This window comes from Stegostoma tigrinum, chromosome 3 (assembly GCF_030684315.1).
Source record: "Stegostoma tigrinum isolate sSteTig4 chromosome 3, sSteTig4.hap1, whole genome shotgun sequence".
NCBI classification, from domain to species: domain Eukaryota; kingdom Metazoa; phylum Chordata; class Chondrichthyes; order Orectolobiformes; family Stegostomatidae; genus Stegostoma; species Stegostoma tigrinum.
Genome location: NC_081356.1, coordinates 99433132 through 99458638, shown reverse-complemented (window position 1 = coordinate 99458638; position 25507 = coordinate 99433132). Strand labels below are relative to the sequence as shown.

Below are 25507 nucleotides of genomic sequence, written 5' to 3'. Positions count from 1 at the left end.
AAAACAAACTGAAAGTAAGTCACTTTGTATGTCAGTGTGCCAGCAGACCAGGCAGCTGGATGGCTGAATTTAGGAAACTCTTGAGTTTGCTCTGAAGTTTAAAGTAATGCTGAGTTTAGTGTGCAGTTTGTTTTAGATGGCTCAGGGAGAGAAACAAAATGACGGGAAAGAGCATCTAATGACTGCACAGATAGTTGCCAAAACAAAATTGTTTGCAGCAATCCCTGCCTGAGTCTGAACAAGAAGCTTTATTGTGGAGGTAGTGATGGATCTTCGTTGAGGTTTTGATATTAGCAAGCATCTTGCTGGTGTAAAATGAATAATCTGAATTTTAATCCATGTCTGCAATTAAATATCTTTAATTAGATCTTGTCAGTATTTTTCTGAGACTAGTGTAAATATTGTTCATATTTTCTTGTGTTTACTGAACATGATTGTCTTTGATCTCCACACTTCTTGAGGAAAAAAAAGTTATGATCCAACCAGCCAGGGTTCTGTCTTGTCCAGTACTAACATTAGCCTGGATCATAAAAGCATGCATGTGAAAGAGGAGGAGAGACAAAGCTATGCTGAGAGAGTAAGATGAGGTACGATGGGAGGTGGGTAATGCATAAACATAGGCAATCAGGCTGATTGACTTGTTCTGTGTCATATGTTTTACATAATCTTATGCAAAACTAATGTAAAAGGAACAATTTTAGCAGACTCTACAACTTTAACGTAATACATTCTCTACTCATACTACAATCTCTGTTAGTTAGTTTTAATCATTTATTGTGTTTTGCTTAAGTTGAAATGTAATTTTTATTCCTTCTTTGTCAACATGATCCTCTTAGGAGCCTCCTGTAATATGCTTTTCCCTCGTGCTTTTACTTGCTTTTATTGATGACGGTACTGGGCAGGCAATCTGCTTTGCCTGATTATTGCCCATATGATGAAGACATTTGTGCCCCATGAATTGAGATGTTGCTGTCTCAGCTCCAATAGTTAAAATACACAATGGTGGCAGCAGGTGGATTGGAAAGTATTTGCCTACACAAATAGAATGGCAGGATATGGTGAGGAGTTCATAGTTTTATTGTGAGCCTATTAACAGCAAACTAGGGTGAGAAAAATAACTAGTGGAGCAGTGAGAAGCTGCAAAAGTGAGTGCTTATTTTGAGGGAGTTGCAGACTCAACTCTATCTGATTTAAAATTCAAACAAAGCTTGGCAGTCATAATTAACTGTTGTTGAGATAGCAAGAACTGCAGATGCCGTAGTCAGAGACAACACAGCAGGTCAGGCAACATTAGAGGAGTAGGAAAGTTGGTGTATTGGGTTGGGACCCTTCTTCAGAACCAAAATGTCAACTTTCCTACTTCTCTAATTAACTCTTGCATTGACCAATGATAATAACTCTTCAAATCGGAGCCCACTATTCAGCCAATAATTACTGTCTTATACATCGTAAGTGTTGTTTTCTTTTTGTTTATTTGTTTATTTGGCTTGATGAGTATTATTAGAATCCCACATTTGGAAATGGGCCATTTAGTCCAACAAGTCCACACCAACCCAATGAAGAGCGTCGGACCCGCACCCGCACCCACACCCATCTGCCTACTCTATCTTTGCAACCCTGCAGTTCACATGGCTAATGCACCTAACCTACACATCTCTAAACAATTTAGCGTGGCTAATCCACCTAATTTGCACATCTTTGGACTGTGGGAGGAAACCAAAGCACTGGGAAGAAACCAGAATGTCAAGAGGAAACCCAGGCAGGCCCGGAGAGAATGTGCAAACTCCACACAGACAGTTGCCTGAGGCTGGAATCGAACCTTGGCTCCTGGCACTGTGAGATAGCAGTGCTAACTACTGAACTAACATGTTGCCATATACCAGACAAAAACATTCAACATTATATTTCTTTTTTCAACAATACTGAAATATATAAGATATTGCTGCTGTCTGACTACATCACTTAATAAATGAATTAGCACGAACAAAAGTTAGCTCCCAGAAACACAAAGTAGCCCTTGAAAATCAAAAGGTAGCCCATGAGAAAATGTCAAGATGAACCCTGAACACACACCTGACCTGGTCTGCAATGATAGACAAACAGGAGGCTGGAAGAACACAGCAGGCCTGACAGAATCTTGAAGAAAGGAGCAGTAAACATTTTGAGTATTTTCCTTCATTAGGACTGGATGTGGGAGAAGGGGAGCTGTAGATAAAGGTGGCGGGGGGAGGGTAGAGGTGAAATGGTGGTGATAGCTGGACACTGGTGGTAGGTACAACTGTATTGGCGATGACCTTAAACAGGATTTGGTAATTTGCATTCAGCAATGAAATTGGTTGCCAACTTCTAATTTCCTCCTGCTACCTTTGCTTGTGGATGAATTCTCATGGATTCACATGTACTACCTGCCAGAAGCATATTGTCCTACGCCTCCAGCAGGTCCTGGCCAATCAAGTCCCATAGACTTGATTACAACTTGGCTGGGAGTTTTATTCTTTGCTAAGGACTCAGACCTTGGTTGGCTCATCCAGGGATAATGTCTGGTCCAGCCTTTTCTGCATACTGTTGTCTAAGACCTCCATAATAGAGGAGAGGAAGAATTTGCTGATCCTCAGGATGTCAGATTGAGATGATGTAACCGCGCCATTATCTTTCTTCAGGCTGGTGAGCACAGAGCTCTCCTTCTGTACCTTTAGGAAGAAGAAGATTGAGCACCTCTCATCCTGCTCAATGGTGCAGATCCTGGACTGGAAGATTATCTCCGAGACCTCCAAGACAAAGAATGAGGCTTGTTGGCTCTTCTATCTGGCTTCGTCAAACTGTACATAGACCTCGGTATGCAAACACCAAATGTTATCATGTACTGGGGTTTACCTGTCCCTGGTATTGCAAAGGATACGACTGGCCTCCTTGCCCTGGAACGCTCCAAGTAGTTGGACGATTCCGTACCACTTGTCCTTGATGGAGAACTTTTCAAAGAAAAACACCTTTGACTACAAGTTAAACAGGAAATGGTCAGTATTAGCATCCTTTGAAACCCTGCAGGAAAAGGAGAGGTTGGATCCTGTCAGGTTGTTCCCTGAGCAGACTGTCAAAGTTATTTGTCAGAATGCCTCATCACCAGAATTGTCCAACAAGCACCAAGACACCACTTGGCTGATAGTTGCTGGCGAGAAGAGCGTTTCCTGTGAGATCCTTCATATATTTCTGCACCGTCTGCGCCACTGTATATCGGCCTCGAAGCAGCTGCAGGGAGGTAGAGACTGTCAAGCATCTCCTGATGGAAATTGCCTTTGCAAAGGAAGTCTGGAGAGAGATGCAGTGATTTTTATCAAGATTCTTCCTGAGCGACTCTATGACTTTGTGTTCTGCAGTCTGTTCCCTAGGATACGTACTGTGGCAAACATCAACTGGGCCTGGAGGACCATCAAATCATGAAAGACTTGAATTGAAACTTGGTGGCCTTCCAGAGCAAGAGGTTGACCGCAAACATGTGTTACAGACTGGCGCATTCCAAGGTCCACAACTATGTGCTGAGGGATGCGCTAAAGCTTGGACCATAAAAATATCTTTGTATGCATACATAGTTACTAGATCAGTTGGATTCTGTACAGTCTTTACATATGAAGAACAAACAGACCCATGACATTTCTTGGTTATGCAAAACTATGTTTACATATATTTGAGGCACCAGGAAGGCTTCAACTGAACGGGCCCCCGTTTTAACATCAGCAAAAAGACTTTGGATAGTGCACCTTGATGCAAAGAATAATTAGTTTTGTGGTGACCATTCTGTTTATTTACTAATGAAATTAAAATGCTTGTTAAAATAATTACTTTTGTAAGTATTTGCTTTTGATAGTTCATGTAAGTACAGAATAAATGGTTGTGGATGTTTTTTTATTATTTGTTGAATGATTGAAGGTGATATAATATGACAGACTAACAAAATGCACATATTAGAAGTGAAAAAGTGACCTTCTCTCAAAAAAAATGCAATTAAAGGATTAAAACAGAAAACAGAGGATATTTGAATTCCCAAACAAAGAGGGTTAGATATGTAAAGCATGATATATAAGTGTCAGAAAGTAGCAAGAAATAGGTTAATGTTATCTGTAAACAGCTCTATTCTATTGTGTGTTTCCAGTATTTTCTATTCAGTTTTAAATAGGTAGTGCCCAACTTGTAATTTCAAGTAGTTGGTGATGCTTGTGAATTCTCTGCTACTTTGCAGAGTAAGCATTAAAAAAGAGGCTGAATCTTGGAGATATTGATCCAATGCTTTATTTAGAAAAAGACTCCTTTTGGAGACATCACATGACATAGGTGAATACGTAAGGTGTTCAGTTATCCCTTTTGAGTTTCAAGTTTGGATTCCTTTATTGAATGCTTGTCAAATTTAAGTGTCACACTAACACCAGTTAGAATGTCAGTGAGCATATTAAATGTCGGTAGGATTGGAAAAATATTCATCATAAATGTGAAGTTTACATTTTGCAATAATTTGTGTTACCAACCATTCAAATTCTTCTGAAATCAACTTTTAATATACCAGTATAATAGATAACAAACTTATCCACCATCATTAAACCAATGGAAATACTTGAAGCTTGTGAGGCCGTTTTTGTCAACATATCCAGGGACCACCCATATCGTTATGGTCACTCTTGTATTTGTCATGTTTTTCCTACTGTTGAACCTTCCAGCTTGGTCTGTTTAATGTACCTTTTGGGCAGCTTCCTGTCTCTTTCATTGCTGTAAAGCCAGATAAGAGCAATAATCAATAACAGATTTTTTAGATTTAGTATTGGTTAATATAACTACTTCTCAATTTTTTTGCATCATGTTGTCAGAAATAACTTTTGTTGTATTGCAAAAATTAACATGCACAACATTCACACTAAAGCAGAACATTTTATAACTCGCTGCTCAATTAATACAGTAACTATAAAACACAGCTGATTAAAAGAGATTGCAATTTTCCATAGAATTTATGCTTGACAGAGTACTGTAGGAATCTTTGAGGCTGTTGCTAGCATGCTGCTATAATTGTACTTGGGGTAACATTTGAACAGTCACAAAATATATCATAGATAATAAAATGAGAGGCTGGATGAACACAGCAGGCCAAGCAGCATCTCCGGAGCACAAAAGCTGATGTTTTGGGCCTAGACCCTTCATCAGAGAGGGGGATGGGGTGAGGGTTCTGGACTAAATAGGGAGAGAAGGGGAGGCGGACCGAAGATGGAGAGAAAAGAAGATAGGTGGAGAGGAGAGTATAGGTGGGGAAGTGGGAAGGGGATAGGTCAGTCCAGGGAAGACGGACAGGTCAAGGAGGTGGGATGAGGTTAGTAGGTAGGAGATGGAGGTGCGGCTTAGGGTGGGAGGAAGGGATGGATACAACGCATCATCCTCCGACACTTCAGCCATCTACAATCCAACCCCACCACCCAAGACATTTTTCCATCCCCACCCTTGTCTGCTTTCCAGAGAGACCACTCTCTCCATGACTCCCTTGTTTGCTCCACACTGCCCTCCAACCCCACCACACCCGGCACCTTCCCCTGCAACCGCAGGAAATGCTACACTTGCCCCCACACCTCCTCCCTCACCCCTATCCCAGGCCCCAAGATGACTTTCCATATTAAGCAGAGGTTCACCTGCACATCTGCCAATGTGGTATACTGCATCCATTGTACCTGGTGTAGCTTCTTCTACATTGGGGAAACCAAGCGGAGGCTTGGGGACCACTTTGCAGAACAGCTTCGCTCGGTTCGCAATAAACAACTGCACCTCCCAGTCGCAAACCATTTCCACTCCCCCTCCCATTCTTTAGATGACATGTCCATCATGGGCCTCCTGCAGTGCCACAATGATGCCACCCGAAGGTTGCAGGAACAGCAACTCATATTCCGCTTGAGAACCCTGCAGCCCAATGGTGTCAATGTGGACTTCACCAGCTTTAAAATCTCCCCTTCCTCCACCGCATCCCAAAACCAGCCCAGTTCATCCCCTCCCCCCACTGCATCTCACAACCAGCCCAGCTCTTGCCCTCTACCCACTGCATCCCAAAACCAGTCCAGCCTGTCTCTGCCTCCCTAACCTGTTCTTCCTCTCACCCATCCCTTCCTCCCACCCCAAGCCGCACCTCCTTCTCCTATCTACTCACCTCATCCCACCTCCTTGACCTGTCCGTCTTCCCTGGACTGACCTATCCCCTCCCCACCTCCCGACCTACACTCTCCTCTCCACCTATCTCCTTTTCTCTCCATCTTCGGTCCGCCTCCCCCTCTCTCCCTATTTATTCCAGAACCCTTACCCCATCCCCCTTCTCTGTTGAAGGGTCTAGGCCCAAAACGTCAGCTTTTGTGCTCCTGAGATGCTGCTGGGCCTGCTGTGTTCATCCAGCCTCATATTTTATTATCTTGGATTCTCCAGCATCTGCAGTTCCCATTATCACTCTCAAAATATATCAGTTTGGCATATGTGTTGATGTATTCCACAGAGATTTAACCAAATATGGAATGACGTTTATATTTGGGACATAAACTGTTCTTGGTTAGGTTAACCATTGTTAGCTTTATGGGGTTAAGAACAAGTTTAGTTGGATTTGTTTTATTTTCAAATTGTAGACATAAATGTGACTTGAATGTTATCGCCGCCTATATTATGGCTGTTTTGAAACTGAAATATTGGTGTAAATTTAAAAACCTGATTCTTGAGCTGAAGAGTATAGTTACTCTGTTTTGTGTCCAACAACAATGCAAAAACGCAACAAATCTACTTCTCTGTTTGCTTAGTCAGACTTGCATGATCGTAGTAATTTGTTGGCATTTAATAATTATGATTAATTTAAACTTGCACCAATTATTCTGTTATAGCTATCAACATAAGCAGGATTTGCAATAGAACTGTTATTATTGACTAGAGCAGTGGATTGGAAGAGTTTGGTTTGTTAGTTTTGGTGTTCCTGACAATCAGTTTTTGTTAGCAATTCCATTTAAACACTAAAAGCACAGTTGCCTATTTCGATCATATACCAAGATTATTAAGCTGGGATTGCCTGTGAAATGTATGTCTTTTATTTGTTTAGCATGACATTCAAATACACATGAAAGGTTCAGAAGCTTTATTCGTAAGTCTGAAAGAATTGCAAATAACCAAATATTTAACACTTGTAACTACTTTGTTATGGACAATTTTGCTCTGGTTTCACGGGAGCTGAAGTTGATTATGTTCACTGCAGTAGTAGAAGTACACAATGTAAGAAGATCAACCCAAACATTCACATGACAGGCGCATGCCGTTTCATGCCTATCTTTTCTGATGACATGACATTTTATGTTTGTTTCTGTTTCATTATTAGTTTACAAGATTTATGACCATGAATATTTTGGGGTCCATTTGTATAACCATTATTCATATGTTAAATGAAAATCACAAATAGATTTTCCCCTCTCTGAAGGCAGTAAATGAAGTGTCAGAAGGAGAAATAATTAGGCAAGGATTCCATCCCATTTTGCCAGTTCCTTCACCTTCGTTGTATCTGTTTGGAAGATGTCCCCTTCCAAAACAGCACTGCTGACATGTCTTAGATAACAAGGTGTACAGCTGGATGAACACAGCAGGCTAAGCAGGAAGGCTGACGTTTCGGGCCTAGACCCATCTTCGAAAATGGGGGAGGGGAAGGGGATTCTGAAATAAATAGGGAGAGAGGGGGAGGCGGATACAAAATGGATAGAGAGAAGATAGGTGGAGAGGAGACAGACAGGTCAAAGAGGTGGAGACAGAGCTTGTAAAGGTGAGTGTAGGTGGGGCGTTAGGCAGGGGATAGGTCTGTCCAGGGAGGATGGACCAGTCAAGGGGGTGGGATGAGATCAGTAGGTAGGAGATGGCGGTGAGGCTTGAAGTGGAAGGAGTGGATAAATTGGAGGAAGGACAGATTAGGGAGGCGGGGCAAGCTGGACTGGTTTTGGAATGCGGGAGGGGGAGGGGAGATTTTGAAGCTTGTGAGGTCCACATTGATACCACTGGGCTGCAGGATTCCCAAGCGGAATATGAGGTGCTGTTCCTGCAACACTTACATCTATGCTTCGTTCACACTAAACAACTGCACCTCCCAGTTGCGAACCATTTCAAGTCCCCCTCCTATTCCTCAGACAACATGTCCATCCTAGGCCTCTTGGAGCACCACAATGATGCCACACGAAGGTTGCAGGAACAAAACCTCATAGTCCGCTTGGGAACCCTGCAGCCCAAAGGTGTCAATGTGGACTTCAAGTTTCAACATCTCCCCTCCCCCTATCGCATTCAAAAACCAGCCCAACTTGTCCATGCCTCCCTAACGTGTCCTTCCTCCCACCTATCCACTCCTTCCACCTCAAACACCACCCCCATCTACTACCTACTAACCTCATCCCACCCCCTTGACCTGTCCATCGTCCCTGGACTGACCTATCTCGTCCCTATCTCCCCACCTACACTCACCTTTTACTGGTTCCATCCCTGCCTCTTGGACCTGTTTGCCTCCTCTCCAACTATCTTCTCCTTTATCCATCTTGTATTCGCCTCTCCCTATTTATTTCAGGACCCCCTCTTCCTCTACCCCCATTTCTGAAGAAGGGTCTAGGCCCGAAATGTCAGCTCTCCTGCTCCTCTGATGCTGCTTGGCCTACTCTGTTTATCCAGCTCTGCACCTTGTTATCTCAGATTCCCCCGTATCTGCAGTTCTTACTATCTGCTGACTCGTCTTCCTTCTTCCATAACTGTGCTTCCCCACCACTGGTTGACAGGGCCCTCAACTGCATCCAACCTACCACCTGTGCTTCCACTCTTGCCCCTTCGCAACATTCACAACAGTGTGACCGGGTCCTGCTTGTTCTCACTTTACACTCCACCAGCCACTACATTCAAAGGCCATTCTCCGCCATTTCAGACAACTCCAGCAGAATGTCCTCTCACTCCCTTTGTTTGCATTTTGCAGGGACCATTCCCTCTGGGACACCCTAGTCCATTCCTCGACCACCACTCCTTTCCATGGCATATTCCCATATAATCTCACAAGGTGCAACACTCGCCCCTTTGCTGCTGCCCTGCTCACCATCCAAGGGCCTAAAACGTCTTTCCAGATGAAGTAACAATTCATCTCTACCTTCTCCAATCTTGTATTGTATTTGCTGCACCCACTGTGGCCTACTCTACACTGGAGAACCTGAACGCTGACTGGGTGACTGCTTTGTGGAACACCTCTAGTCTGTGTGCAAACATGACTCTGACCTTCCTGTAGCCAGTCATTTTAAGTGTCTTGCTCACACACCCACTTGTCTGTCCTTGGCATGCTGCAATGCTGTAGTGAATCTCTGTGCAAACTGAAGGAGCAACATCTCAGCTTCACCTGGGCAGTTTATAACCTTCTGGGCTCACTATTGAGTTCAGTACCTTTTTAAATTATGAACTCATTCCTTCCCTTTCATTTAGCTTTGCTTGTAACATTCTTTGTCACCCTCTCTCCCCTTTCCACCCCAGTGGGACTCTGTTCCTTCCAGTCAGGCAATTAGATACACCATTATCAGGCCTTGCTCACATTCTGATCTCTAAATTTGAACTTTCAACATCCTTCCTACCCTCGAACTCCAACCACCGCCACTCACCCCTCCCACTATTGCATAAATGCTACACCCTTCACCCTGTACTTCAGCTCTTATGAGGAGTTATCTAGACTCGAAATGTCACCTTACTTTCTCACCATGGATGCTACCTGACCTGCTGTAATCTCCTGCATTTTTGTTTTCAGTTCAGATACCAGCATCTGCAGTAATTTGCTCCTAAATAATTGGCCAAGTTGGACGTGGAGAGAAACTCATCCCTTCTTGCTACCTCTGCAGTCAAGTGTTAGGTATAAAGATTTATGAGCAACTTTCTCAATTTTTCAGAAATTACAGCCTTTAAGTGAACAATTGGCAAAGCAAGGCATCATTAGAGGGCAAGGTGGGGGTAGCATTTGAAAGCCACCCCCAAGACATTGTTTTTGATCCTTCTGAGCCCTTGCCCATGCAACACAGACCCTGTGACGCAAAGATAAATTAACTTATTTGCTTGCTGCTGGATCACCTTCAGTGTCAGTCTGAACCGGTAGACTTTAGAAATCACCAGCTTCTGACAATCTGACAAGACCATGTCAAAGTGCCTATGATTCATAATGAGCAGATAGGCATGTAATCTGGTGAGCTATCTTGCTGGTGGTGGCTGTGTATTTGGACCGTGTATCACATTTGTATGTGTAATGAGATAACAAGGTGTAGAGCTGGGTGAACACAGCAGGCCAAGCAGCAGGAAAGCTGACATTTCGGGTCTGGACCCTTCTTCAGAAATTGTTGTTGTATGTTACAGAAATAAACTATTAAACATTAATCTTGAACAGTTATCTATAAATTGCATGAACCATTTAATAGTCTTTCATAACTGATGCTATGAAATAATAACTTGGATGTCTAGTTAATATTACATTTGCCATCCAATTAAGTTATTAGGATTATTTTGGAATCTTTGGAGGAGGGAGAATGTGAAGGCTTCAGAGAGGTGCAAAGAATATTTATGGAAATATTCCGGAGTATTTGTTTTGGAGCTTCGTGACCACAGTTATCTAATGTAAGCAGTCAAACATTTGTAAGGAATTTTCAGATAACTCATTTAAGTTTATTAAGAAACAGCAGTTAAGATACAGTGCTTAGAGAAAGAGAAGCAGTATGCAACCCATGACAGATTAATATTCTTTTCTGATCCTCTGAAATGGAGAGGTAGCGATGGTGGAATCTGTTCACTTTGAGGTTGTGGTCTGTTTGTCTCCATTGGTTCACAGTCATTGATTTGTTCTTCGCTCTGGCATTTAACTGCTGGTCGCCACAGAAGGTGTTGGCTTGTACCCCTGAACCCTTGTGTACATTATTTCTTACCAGTCCCAAAATTTGTGTTATTTGTTGCTGGCATTCAAGATTCTGTCCATTATTAGTTTGAATCCTTTTTAGCCAATGAAATCAGGGCGACTATTCATGTCAGGTTCACCGGTCTCCACTTGTCCACCTTCATCTGAAGATTGGTTTTAATCTTTTGCATAAACAAAACTTTTGTTTTTGTAACCACTGCATTGATAATAGGATGCACATGGTGCCATATAATTCTTTGACATCAATTCAATGAAACAATCTGATATTGATAATCACAATGATTCTTGTGTCCTTTTCATACCTTCTTTTTGTCTTACTTTCTAGAATTTTTTTGTTTGGGAAGGGATAATTACTGCAGTAATAGTCATTGTGTGAGGCATATATGCTACACGGGGAATGCTGAAAAATTTCAGTTTTAAAAGGATTCCAATTTCCAAAGCGGCATCTGGATAGTTTGGAGAAGCTGGGTTGCTCTCCTCAGAATGTTGAGGGGAACTTTATTCAGTGTCAAAATCTTGGAGAAGGGGATCTCAGAGTTTAACTGTATAGATAGTGAGAAACTGAAGCCATTGATGGGAGGGGAGACACTCCAGTGACGCTAACCTAACCTGACAAAAGAATGAAGCAAGCTGTTACAATCTTGAATTGTATGCCTTAGATTGTGGTGGAAGCACTGCACAAGCTTCTTGCAGAGATATCACTGGTAGTTGCTTCTGCTCCTGGGATTGCTCACATGCAGTAGAGAGCTGCTTGTCTCTGGCATGCAAAATCCTGGGGAAGAACAGGAGTAGGCCATTTGATCCCCTGGGGCTGTTCTGCTGACAGATAAGGTTGTGACTAAAATACTGTACTCACCTGTCAACCTCCAAGTGTTAAATCTCAGTTCAATCAACCTAAAATCAATCATAAAGATATTCAATGATCTTACCTCTAGAATCTAGAACTGTAAAGTTACTTAATAATAAAATGTGAGGCTGGATGAACACAGCAGGCCCAGCAGCATCTCAGGAGCACAAAAGCTGACGTTTCGGGCCTAGACCCTTCATCAGAGAGGGGGATGGGGTGAGGGTTCTGGAATAAATAGGGAGAGAGGGGGAGGCGGACCGAAGATGGAGAGAAAAGAAGATAGGTGGAGAGGAGAGTATAGGTGGGGAGGTAGGGAGGGGATAGGTCAGTCCAGGGAAGACGGACAGGTCAAGGAGGTGGGATGAAGTTAGTAGGTAGGATCCCACCTCCTTGACCTGTCCGTCTTCCCTGGGCTGACCTATCCCCTCCCTACCTCCCCACCTATACTCTCCTCTCCACCTATCTTCTTTTCTCTCCATCTTCGGTCCACCTCCCCCTCTCTCCCTATTTATTCCAGAACCCTCACCCCATCCCCCTCTCTGATGAAGGGTCTAGGCCCGAAACGTCAGCTTTTGTGCTCCTGAGATGCTGCTTGGCCTGCTGTGTTCATCCAGCCTCACATTTTATTATCTTGGATTCTCCAGCATCTGCAGTTCCCATTATCACTGTAAAGTTACTTATTTAGTTTTCAAGTTTATGGAGATGGTTGAGTAATGAGAGTAATAGATATTTTTGAGGTGATGGTGGCATGATGGACATTCTCTAAAATTCTGTCATTTGAAGTCAAGCATTGGAATGTGGTTTCAGTACTTGAAAACTTAGAAAGTGGAAGTCAAGAAATCAAATGCAAAGAAAGATGTTGAATTTATTTCTTAGCTGCATGATGTTTCAATTAATTCTGTTTGAATTACAAGTGCTGTTGACTTGTGACAAAGTTCACAATCCGTTCCAACATAACCTCAGTTGTAGTAGTGAATTGACTTACCGGATAATCTTTTCTATTCGGGTTGGTTGAGGGATAACAGTTGGCAAGAAACCTCCAGACCTCTAATTAAAAGCATCATGGGGATATTCTATACCCTTATGATTACCATATCCCTCTTTCTTGTATCGTACCATCCAGTATCAGGGCACCATATTCAAGGCTTAGCCAGCCAAAGCAGTATAACAGTTTGGTTATAGTATTCTCTGAATTTCATCCTACTGTTTTCATTATACCACTTCATTTTCTATTGGCTCAAGTGATTGCATTTATATATTGATTTGACATATAAAATCTCAATAGTAGTGGTATCAGTGTGAAGTGAAACCGCGCCATTGCTTCAGTTAAGATGCAACTGCTACCTCCAAAATTGACCTTGGAAAACAGTTCTTCTGTCTTGAGAGATTTATTAGTTTTTGGTGCTTTAATTGTACTTTTGATTCAGCTTCCCTAATTTCATCTTGGAATGCACACACTGTTTTTTGGCAGTGGATGATATATTGTTGGTGTCCTTCATTGTTGAACGATATGTTAGCACACATCTGAAAAGCAGATAGTAGTTGACAAGTGCAGTTTACTGTTTTAAAAAAAAGACTGAAATATAGTTCTTTGCATGACAGCCTGATGTTGTAAATGTTTTGCAGCTAATGTCTGTAATGCCTATACTGCTGACTGCATTCTGGAGAGTAGCATTTGGATTAAATAATTTTGAAGATGAAAAGTAACCTTCATTTATTGATTTTTTTTTTTATTGTCATGTACACTAGAGTGAAAAGTAGAGTGAAAAGCTTTGTTTATGAGCAGTACAGGCAGATCATAGTAAGTAAGGTTGTACAGATCAAAAAGACTTCAACAGAGACATACACATACAGGTCACATTGCACAGGGCGTGCACTAGGAGTAATCACAGTTAGCAAAGTCAGCATTATTTGAGACTAGAGAGTCCATTCATCAATCTAACAATGGCCAGAAAAAACTGTTTCTGAACCTGCTTGTGCATGCGTTCAGGTTTCTGTAACTTGTGCCTGACTGAAGAGGTTGTATGAGATCATTACTGGTGTGTGATAGGTCTTTGATGTTGGCAGCCTTTCTGCAGCAGCGAGCTGTGTAAGTGGAGCCTATGGATGGAAGGTTGGCGTTCGTGATGGTTTGGGCTGTGTGCACCTTTGTGTAGTTTGTTATGGTCCTGAGCAGAGCAGTTGCCATACCAGGCTGCTATGCACCTGGACAGTATGCTTTCATTTGTGCATCTGTAGAAGTTGGTGAGGGTCTTTATGGACCTGCCAAATGTCCTGAACCTCCTGAGGAAGAAGAGGCATTGTTGCACAACATTGCATCAACTTGGGTAGTCCAGAACAGATGGTCAGTTATCGTCACTCCAAGGAACTTGACACCCTCCACCCTGTCTGTCTCATTTCAGTTACTTTGCAACAGAAAATTAATTACAACCTCTGATCAGGAAAATGTAGGAAAGGCTTCTTAATTTCTCTGAATAATAGAACTGTGATATTGAAAACACCAAAATTTGTATATTTAGGAGTTAAATTGAGATGGAGTGGGGGGAGAAAGTGCTGGAATGAAGATCCTGAGAACAGCTCGGATTAGGAATGGGTAGAAAGCAAAGGTTTCCTTATGAGGATGAGTTTGGGTATTTTTCCAGTGAACTTTTAAAATAATTATTGCAATTGATGCTTATTTTTAATTCTGTAAAGTTTTTAGAGTTGAGCATGTATTCAATTAATAGGATAAATTTTGAATTTGTTTAATTAAATCTAAATGTTCCATCTTGGTGTGCTTCTATAAAATTGTAATTACACAAATAATGTAATTGCAAAATTGATACTTTAGTTGTTAAATTACTTAATCTTTCTAAATATTAATTAATTGTGACATACTACGGGGAAAAATGTGATTTATCTGAAGGATTACTTCTGGGAGGCAATGGAGTAATGGTATTGTCACTTAAATAGTATACAGGACTCCAGGCTAATATTCTAGGTCCATGAATTTGAAGCCCAGAGTCCATCTTGGTCACTAATGTCCTTTTGTAAGGGAAATCTGTTAGCTTGCCTCACATTGCTGTGGTCTGGAGTCATATCAATGTGATTGACTCTTACCTGTCAAGAAAGCCACTCCATTGGAACAAAAATCACTTCTATAAATAGAAACATAGAAGATAGGAACAAGAGGAGGTCATATGGCCCTTCGAGCCAGCTCTGCCATTCTTCACAATCATGGCTGATTGTCCAAATCAATAGCCTAATCCTGCTTTCTCCCCATAACCTTTGAAACCATTCGCCCCAAGTGTTATATCTAGTTGCCTCTTGAATACATTCACCATTTTTGCATCAACTACCTCCTGTGGTAGTGAATTTCACAGGCTTGCAACTCTCTGGGTGAAGAAATGCCTCCTCATCTCCGTCCTAAATCATCTGCCCCGAATTCTCAAACTGTGACCCCTGGTTCTGGACAACTCACTATCAGCAACATCCTCCCTGCATCTACCCTGTCTAGCTCTGTTAGAATTTTAGAAGTCTCTGAGATCACCCCTTCCCCCTCATTTGTCTGAACTTCAATGGCAACAATCCCGAACTAGTCAATATCTTCTCCTATGTCTGATCTGCCATCCTCTGAATCAGCTTGGCAAACCTTTGCTACACTCCCTCGAGCAAGAGCATCCTTCCTCAGAAAAGGCAACCAAAACTGCACACAATATTCCAGGTGTGGTCTCACCAAGGCCCTGTACAACTTCAAAAACAACATATCCCTGTTCCTGTGCTCAAAACTTCTCGAAATGAAAGCCAGCATACCATTTTCCTTCTTTATTGCTTGCTGCACCTGCAGGCTTACCTTGAATGACAGCCAAGTCTTGCTGCTCACTCCCCTCCCAATTTACAGCCAGTCAGGTAGTAATCTGCTGCCTTGTTTTTGCTTCTGAAGTGAATAACCTCACACTTATCCAAATTATACTGCATCTTCCGTTGATTTGCCCACTCGCCAAACCTGTCGAGATCATGCTGAAGGATCTCTGCATTCTCATCACAATTAACCTCCCCCACCCAATTTGGTATTGTCTGTAAACTTTGAGATGTTACATTTTATCCATCCTCCAAACCATTAATATATACTGTGAATAGCTGGGGTCCCAGCACTGATCCCTGTAGAATCCCACTCGTTACCGCCTTCCAATTTGAAAAAGAACCATTAATCCCTACTAAGATTACAAGGTGTAGAGCTAGATGACACAGCAGGCCAAGCAGCATCAGAGGAGCAGGAAAGCTGATGTTTTGGGTGTAGACCCTTCTTCAGAAAAAGTTTTTCTAAAGTTTTTCATTTTCTGAAGAAGGGTCTGGGTCCGAAACGTCCTTCCTGCTCCTCTGCTGCTTGGCCTGCTGTGTTCATCCAGCTCTACACCTTGTTATCTCAGATGCTGCAGCATCTGCAGTTCTTACTATCCCCATTAATTCCTGCTCTTTGTTTCCTCTCTGCCAACTAGTTTCCTATCCATCTCAGTACTTTCCCCCCAATTCCATGAACGTTTTAGTCTTGTACTTTAATCTCATATGTGGGACTTTGTCCTATGCTTTCTGAAATGAGTAAAACCTTTTGGTCCACTGGCATTAACTTAAGTTCCAGAAAGAACATTGGAACTACTCAGTCCTTTCACCCTGCAAAGTTCTCTTTACTTCTGTTGTCAATGTTCGATGTTGGAGCAGCTTCCGCTCAGTTTCCCCCACGGACGGGAAAGTGACCTGGATTCTTTGTAACTGATTGTAGTCACAATTCTTAGAATTGGGTCATCGATTTGGCCATTATTCAAGGGCAGGAGAGTATGACTGATGGAGGTAAGGGAAACCAGAGGGCAGGAGTGCAGTAGTCTCAACTTTGGTAATTGTCCAATTAATATGAGGTTTTTCAACTCACCTGCAGGAGCATGAGGGCTACAGTGCATGAGAGCTAACTGACCATGGCACCATGAAGTTGTTTCCGTTAGGCGGGGAGACTAGGACCTGTGGGCACAGCCTTAAAATTAGAGGGGGTAAATTTAAAACTGAAATGAGACGACATTTCTTCAGCCAGAGAGTGGTGGGTTTGTGGAATTCATTGCCACGGAGTGCAGTGGAGGCCGGGACGTTGGATGCCTTCAAGGCAGAGATCGACAAATTCTTGATCTCAGAAGGAATCAAGGGCTCTGGGGAGAGTGCAGGGAAGTGGAGTTGAGATGCCCATCAGCCATGATTTAAATGGCGGAGTGGACTTGATGGGCTGAATGGCCTTATTTCCACTCCTATGTCTTATGGTCTTATGGTAGCCTTTCAAGTGGGATAGCTGCAGGGGAATGTAGGGGATGGCATAGTCAGAGGAATTAACTTTGTTTTTTGCAGCAACATGTACAAGTCCAGACCACTGTGTTGCCTGGTCAATGCTAAAATTCAGGACATCTGCTCAGGGTTGGAGAGGAACTTACAGTGGGAAGGGCAGGATCCAGTTGCTGTGGTTGACATGGGTAGGACAAAGAAGGAGCCTCTCTAGAGCCAGTATGAGGAGCTAGGCACCAAACATAGAAACATAATGCAGGATTCACAACCTGTACTTCCTGAGCCATGAACAAATTTGCAAAGGTTGAATAAGGTTAGGCAAATGAAAAGGTGGCTCAGACTGGAGTGGGAGAAGTGGATTCTGGTTCATAGGGCATTCTCACAACTACTGGGGAAAGTCTGATAGGACAGTCTCCACTTTAACTGTTCTGTGGCTAGTGTTCACATCTACCTTATCGTGCTTTCATTATTTAAATTTAAAACCCTTTCTATGTCTCTAGTTATTATCAAATTTGGCATGATTTGGTAAACCAAAGAGTAGAGCCAAGGCCAAACTGATATGGTATCTGTACAGGAAATGATAAATAGACCATGACAGAAAAGGTCCAAAAGATCCTTTTTTTAAATTTGTATGTAGAATTTTTGGCTTTGACATTTTGGCATTTATTGCCCATCCCTAATTTACTCAGAGGGCAGTTAAGAGTCACCTACATTGCCGTAGCTCTGAAGTCACTTAGGTGCAATTAGGTAAGGATGGCACATTCACTTTTTAAATTGTGGAACAAATGGGTTTTTATGACTGTTGGCTGTGGTTATGTGATCACCTTTTGGCTTCTTATTCCAGATGATTTTTGTAGTTTGTATTTCGCCATCAGCCCTAATAGGATTCAAATTCAATTATTACTCTCTTGTATTAAGAAGAATGGAAATGTATGGGAAGCAGGTCAGAGAGGCTTTACTGGGCTGATGTCCGGAATTTGCTTGTTGTCTTGTGAGGAAAAATTGGACCGGCAAGACTTATATCTGCTGGAATTTAGAAGGATGCAGATTGATTGAAGCATGTAACAACCTAAGAGTTCTTGCTGGTGAGGAATTTTCTGCCGGGAGAGGAGTTACTGTTTACAAGTAAGGGATGGCCCGTCATAGCAGAAATTAGGAGAAATCCTTTTTCAAAGAGGGCCAGGAGTCTTTGGAACCATCTTCCTGAAAAGGTGGTGGATGTGGAGGTAGTAAGGCGGGGCGGGGAAGATGGTGGTGAAAGGTTAGTCATTCTAGGTTCTCGAGGTCAATAGAACTTGCCAAAAATGCTGGCCCAGCCAGTAACACCCATATCCCGTGAGTGAATTTCAAAAAAGGTAGGATCAGGTCAGCTGAGCAGTTTCCAAGAGCAGTCTGTCCTGTTCCTGCTCCTAGTTCATATGTTTGTTATGTTCTCAACAATGGCATGGTGTACAGTTGTGTCAGCTAAGTTTTTAACATAAAAACCAAAAGAGCTACTGATGCTGTAAATCAAGAACAAAAACAAAGTTGCTGGAAAAGCTTAGCAGGTCTGGCAGCATCTGTGAAGGAAAACTCAGAGTTAACGTTTCAGGTCTAGTGACCCTTCCTCAGAATTCTGAGGTCCTTCACAGATGCTGCCAGACCTGCTGAGCTTTTGCAGCAATTTTGTTTTTGTTCCAAGTTTTTAAATATACAGGAGCCTACCAGTATGTTTAAAAATCTTTCATTTAGGCTCGTAAAAATCCATACAAGTAACATTGGTCAACAGCCAAAGTTTCTGTTTAGCTAATAAGTGGTGTTACATGCACTGCCATTGTAAGTTTCAGAGTGAGATAGTGTGATGACAGTGTCAATGAACTACAAATGTAGAGTCTGAGACTAAAGTTCTGTGAATATCGTTTGAATATCACCATGGCAGAAATTTGAATTGTGTAAAAACCTGCAATTTATGTAATATTGACCTTATTATCATTGTTGTAAAAACACACCTAGTTCACTCATGTAATTTAGGGAACGAGAGCTCCAATCCTGTGCTGAAAGCAAACCAGGTAACGTAACGATAGAACTAAGAATAGGTTTACTGTGGTGAAGGCAACTGATGCCATGACAGTGATAACAAAGTGTGGAGCTGAATGAACACAGCAGGCCAAGCAGCATCTCAGGAGCACAAAAGCTGACGTTTCGGGCCTAGACCCTCCTTCAGAGAGGGGGATGGGGAGAGGGAACTGGAATAAATAGGGAGAGAGGGGGAGGCGGACCGAAGATGGAGAGAAAAGAAGATAGGTGGAGAGGACAGTATAGGTGAGGAGGTAGGGAGGGGATAGGTCAGCCCAGGGAAGACGGACAGGTCAAGGAGGCGGGATGAGGTGGATAGGAAATGGAGGTGCGGCTTGAGGTGGGAGGAAGGGATGGGAGAGAGGAAGAACAGGTTAGGGAAGCAGAGACAGGCTGGGCTGGTTTTGTGATGCACTGGGGGGAGGGGATGAACTGGGCTGGTTTTGGGATGCAGTGGGGGAAGGGAAGATTTTGAAGTTGGTGAAGTCCACATTGATACCATTAGGCAACAGGGTTCCCAAGTGGAATATGAGTTGCTGTTCCTGCACCCTTCTTCCTCCGTTACATTGATGACTGTATCGGCGCAGCCTCTTGCTCCCCATAGGAGCTCGAACAGTTCATCCACTTTACCAACACCTTCCACCCCAACCTCAAGTTCACCTGGGCCATCTCCAACACATCCCTCACCTTCCTGGACCTCTCAGTCTCCATCTCAGGTAACCAGCTAGAAACTGATGTCCATTTCAAGCCCACTGACTCCCACAGCTACCTAGAATACACCTCCTTCCACCCAACCTCCTGCAAAAATTCCATCCCCTATTCCCAATTCCTCTGCCTCTGCCACATCTGCTCCCAGGATGAGGCATTCCACTCCTGCACATCCCAGATGTCCACATTCTTCAAAGACCGCAACTTTCCCCCTGCAGTGGTTGAGAACACCCTTGATCGCGTCTCCCGCCTTTCCCGCCACACATCCCTCACACCCCGCCCCCGCCACAACCGCCCCCAGAGGATCCCCCTTGTTCTCACAAACCACCCCACCAACCTCCGGATACAACATATCATCCGCCGACACTTCCGCCATCTACAATCCAACCCCACCACCCAAGCTATTTTTCCATCCCTACCCTTGTCTGCCTTCCGGAGAGACCACTCTCTCCGCGACTCCCTTGTCTGCTCCACACTTCCCTTCAACCCTACCACACCCGGCAACTTCCCCTGCAACCGCAGGAAGTGCTACACTTGCCCCCACACCACCTCCCACACCCCTATCCCAGGCCCCAAGATGAACTTCCATATCAAGCAGATGTTCACCTGCACATCTGTCAATGTGGTATATTGTATCCATTGCACCTGGTGTGGCTTCCTCTACATTGGGGAAACCAAGCAGAGGATTGGGAACCGCTTTGCAGAACACCTCCGCTCAGTTCGCAATAAACAACTGCACCTCCCAGTCGCGAAACATTTCAACTCCCCCTCCCATTCCTCAGACGACATGTCCATCATGGGCCTCCTGCAGTGCCACAATGATGCCACCCGAAGGTTGCAGGAACAGCAACTCATATTCCGTTTGGGAACCCTGCAGCCTAATGGTATCAATGTGGACTTCACAAGCTTCAAAATCTCCCCTTCCCCCACTGCATCCCAAAACCAGCCCAGCCTGTCTCTGCCTCCCTAACCTGTTCTTCCTCACTCCCATCCCTTCCTCCCACCTCAAGCTGCACCTCCATTTCCTACCTACCACCTCATCCCACCTCCTTGACCTGTCCGTCTTCCCTGGACTGACCTATCCCCTCACTGCCTCCTCACCTATACTCTCCTCTCCACCTATCTTCTTTTCTCTCCATCTTCGGTCCGCCTCCCCCTCTCTCCCTATTTATTCCAGTTCCCTCTCCCCATCCCTCTCTCTGATGAAGGGTCTAGGCCCGAAACGTCAGCTTTTGTGCTCCTGAGATGCTGCTTGGCCTGCTGTGTTCATCCAGCTCCACACTTTGTTATCTTGGATTTTCCAGCATCTGCAGTTCCCATTATCACTCATGCCATGACAGAATCGGGTGTGGGGGTAGCTTTAAAAAAAGGAAGGATATGTTCGGGTTCTAAAGGCTGCAGTGCCCCCAGATAAAAAGTGAGATGCTGTTCTTTGAGCTTGTGCTGAAGCTCACTGGAACATGCAGGCCTGAGTCAGAAATGTTGGCATGAGAACATGGTGTGTTGCTGTTTTGAAATAGCAGGCACCTGGGAGCTCAGAGTCAGAACTTGGGTGATTCGCAAAAGTGGTCACCCAATCCCAGTTGTATCACCAGTGTAGAGGAGGTGCATTGTGAACAACAACAACAACAGAACACATTGAATGAAGTGGGGAGATGATGGCCTTGTGGTATTATCACTAACCTATTAATCCAGGGACCTAGGTAATTTCTCACCAAGACAGATTGTGGAATTTGAATTCAGTATTTAAAAATCTAGAATGAGGAGTCTAATGATGACAGTGAATCCATTGTCAATTGTAGGAAAAATCCATCTGGTTCACAAATGTTCTTCAGGGAAGGAAACCTGATCTAGCCTACATGTGACTCCAGATCCACAAGTCTGGTTGACATTTAACTGCCCCCGGGGCAATTAGGGCTGTAAATGCTGGCCTGGCCAGTGACACTGTCACCTGATGAAGGAATTTTTGTTTTAAAAGTGTAGGCAAATCACTGCTTCACCTGACAGGAATGTCTGGGCCTTGGGTGGTGAGAAGGGAGGTGATGAATGGGCAGGTGCTAACCTTGTGCAATTGCATGGAAAGATTCTGTGTGGCTGTGCGGAGATGTCGGGAGTGGACCGGAATGTCCCGTACGAAATGGTACCTGTGGAATGCTGACAAAGGAAAGGGAGGTTATGTGTTTGGCAGTGGAATTGTGTTGGAGGTGGCAGAAATAGTGCTTACTGCCCTTTGAATGCAGAGGCTGATGGGGTGGTAGGTGCGGGACGGAGAGACGCATATTTGTTGTGGGAGAGAAGAGAAGGGGTAAAGAAGTGTGGGAGATAGATCAAACACAACTAAAGGCCTCATCTGCCATGGTGTGGGGGTGGGGGGGGGGGGAAATCCTCAGTTAAGGTAAAAGCTGGACATTCTGGGGCCCACCTGCAGAACGCGGCATCATCAGAACAGACGCGATGAAGACAGAGAAACTGGGAGAATGGAATGGAGTCTTTATAGAAAGCAAGCTGTGAGGCTGTACAGTCAAGGTAACTGTGGGCGTTTGTGGGTGTGTAGCGGATATCGATGGACAGCCGATCCTTAGCAATGGAAACAGATATCAAGGAAGGGAAGGGAGGAGTCTGGTGAAGGTGAGAGCGGGATCGAAATTGGAAGCAATTCCAAATTTTCCAATTCCAAATGAGAGGGGGAAATGGCACTGATGGTGTCATTAATGTCACAGAAAGAGTTGTGGGTCAGGGTAGGACTGGAACAAGGAATGTTCCACATATCCCACAAAGAGACAGGCATAACTGGAGCCAATGTAAGTACCATGGCCATACCTTTGATCTGTAAAAAATGAGAGGAGTTAAAGGAGAAGCTGCTCATTGTTCAGAAAGCAGGAAATAAAAATTTGGGTCAAAGCTCATATAGTTTCCTCCCTTATCTGCTGCAGCAACCTAAGATACAACTTATCCCAACCTAGGATTTGCCCACTTTTGACCTTGCCAACGTCTCCAATACCTCCTCAATTCCTATGCCCAACTGCTCTAGGACATCACAGTCTCTTTTCCTGAATTCAGTACCTATATCCTCTTTCTCCAAAGTGAAACTAAATGTGAAGTACTCATTTTTTTTTAACACCTTTCTAATGGCCTGTAGCTCCATGAACAGATTGCTCCCTTGGTCCCTAATGAGTCCTACTGTTTCCCTGGTCATCCTCATCCCTTAATGTGCATACAGAATATCTTGGCATTCTCCCTAATCTTAACCCGCCAGTGTTTCTTCTCGTGCCCACCTTTGCACTCATAATTTATTTCCCCACTATGGCCTCAATGATTTGCTCCCTATATACTTGTCAAAAGCCCCTCTTTCCCTTCTTATCCAGTCCTGAATATTCCTAGATGTGTAGGGTTCCATGGGCTTGTTGCTCCTACAATTCATCCAAAAGAAAACATATTGTGCCTGTGCCAATTTTGTTAGGTGGTCAGTCACTTAGTCAGTTATGTGGCAAAATTTAGCAGTAACAGAGGTTACAACATTGAGGTTAAGGAACAAAACATCTGTGATGGTTGTGAGTCTTTGACATTCACTTCCTTACAAAAACAGATCCTTTGTCTCTTTTAGGGAAGCAGTAGATCGATTCTTGATTGTCACGGGCATGAAATATTATTAGAGGTATGCAGAAGTTTAGGCTAGATGTTAAAATTGGATTAACCATAACCTTATTAACTGGTGGAACAGCATTGCAGGGCAGAGTTGCCTACCATTGTTCCTTGTTTGTAAGCTCATGAACTTCAAGACCTCTAACTCCATATGAAACCAATTTTTGAGCTGTATGTTACTTGGACAAACATTTGGGGAAACAATCAGACCATACCATGCTAGCAAAAGTATTTTACTTGAAGTAAAACCATAGCAGGGTAATACCAGCTGAGCCAGAACTTGTATTTTTTCAGGGCTTAGATTAACTGTATCTTTTTAATAGAATAATGAATTTATTTATCAGCAAGTGGTTAAGAATAAAATTGCAGAGATTGGGAAAGTTGATATTTCCTAGTGGAAGTTAGATGTAGTTTTTCGAAAACTGGTTCAAATGTGACTTTAAGATAATGTGATATTTTTAATTTGGCTATTGAAATTTATTTTCTCTCCGTTGTACTGCTAGTGTTGATCACTTACAAACATCCAGGTATGTTTGGTGAGTAGAAACAGTCTAGTTTTAAAAAAAAAATTGGTGTTAAATTTTGAAATGTATTTGGAAAGCACTTTACATCAATAACCATTTACTATGAGTTCCTTCATTCCTTTTTGGAATATTTTGTACACTAAGCTGCTGGGAAAAAAGACACTTTTTTTTACACTTCGAAGTGTTATTACACAAAACCCAACAGCTTTCCCACCACCAAATCACTGACATTTTTTCTAACTACTAACCACCACCAGTAAAACAGCCTTGCAGCCAATTAGATATTTTATTGCAATGCCTGTTTTGGGCAATGCAAACCATCAAAAATGAGGGAGGTGTTAGGAGAGTGGGAATGGGGCTAAGTGAAAGTGGAGTCAGGGAGGGAAATATAGCACTGCATGCCCCAGAGTGCCCAACTCTATCTAGTGGCATTGAGAGCTTTGGACATTATGTGTTCCCTTCTCACTGACACGCAGGCATTAGCATAGCCATGAAAAATGGGCACTTGGCAGATCCTTCCACAGCCCACTGTCTGGACCTGTTAATAGCCAGCTTGGCAATTAACATCCATCCTCAACCAATGTAGACATACCCTCCTAGTCCACAGTGCTGCAACGAAAACAGTTCAGGTGGGAATCCATGAACCACCACCTCATCTGGAAGGAGTTTTGATATAAAGGTATTGCTCAAGGTTCTGAAGGCATATCAGTAACTGACCATCCCCATCGTGTACCCCCCTCCCCAAAACAAGAGACACTCAAAATCTTTACTGTGACCTAGTGTCCCAGAAGAAATAAACCCGTATCTTGGGAAGGGGACACATGGAACAGCCAGTACGACAGCGGGATTCCCAGGATCTGATCAGATGTAGTTTGTAGTCGACTCTAAGATTGTCAGTGTAGTGGACAGCAAAGCAGGTTATGTCAGAGTACAACTGGATCTTGATCAGATCGGCCAATGGGCTGAGGAGTGGCAGATAGAGTTTACTTTAATTTAGATAAATGTGAGATGCTGTTTTGGAAAGGCAAATCAGGGCAGGACTTATACACTCAATAGTAAGGTCCTAGAGAGTATTGCAAAAACGAAGTGATCTTGGAGTGCAGGTTCATAGTTTGTTGGAAGTGGAGTCGTAGGTAGATTGGATGATGAAGAAGGCTTTTGGTATAATTGCCTTTATTGGTGAGTGCATTGAGTATTGGAACTGGGAGGTCACACTCTGGCTGTAGTTAGTCCAGGTTTGGAGTATTGTGTTCAATTACATCCTATAGGAGGGATGTTGTGAAACTAGAAAGGGCTCAGAAAAGATTTGCGAGGATGTTGCCGAGGCTGGAGGGTTTGAGCTATAGGGAGGGGTTGAATAGACTTGAGCTGTTTTCCCTGGAGCATTGAAGGCTGAGGGGTGACCTTACGGAGGTTTGGAAAATCATGAGGAGCATGGCTAGGGTAAATAGGCCAGGTCTATTCCCCAGGGTGAGGGACTCCAAAACT

The 25507-nt window shown here is 43.3% G+C and overlaps 1 protein-coding gene and 1 long non-coding RNA gene across 5 annotated transcripts in view; one reads left to right on the top strand and one right to left on the bottom strand.

Annotated features, from left to right (window-relative positions):
• ssbp2b (single stranded DNA binding protein 2b) overlaps positions 1-25507 on the top strand; it is a 359324-nt gene that overhangs the window by 143930 nt on the left and 189887 nt on the right. The window lies entirely within an intron of this gene.
• The window catches only part of LOC132209510 (uncharacterized), a 71466-nt gene continuing 50318 nt past the window's right edge, over positions 4360-25507 (bottom strand). The window contains exon 3 of the long non-coding RNA XR_009445640.1: positions 4360-4755. This is a non-coding gene — a long non-coding RNA (uncharacterized LOC132209510). The remainder of the gene's footprint in view (positions 4756-25507) is intronic.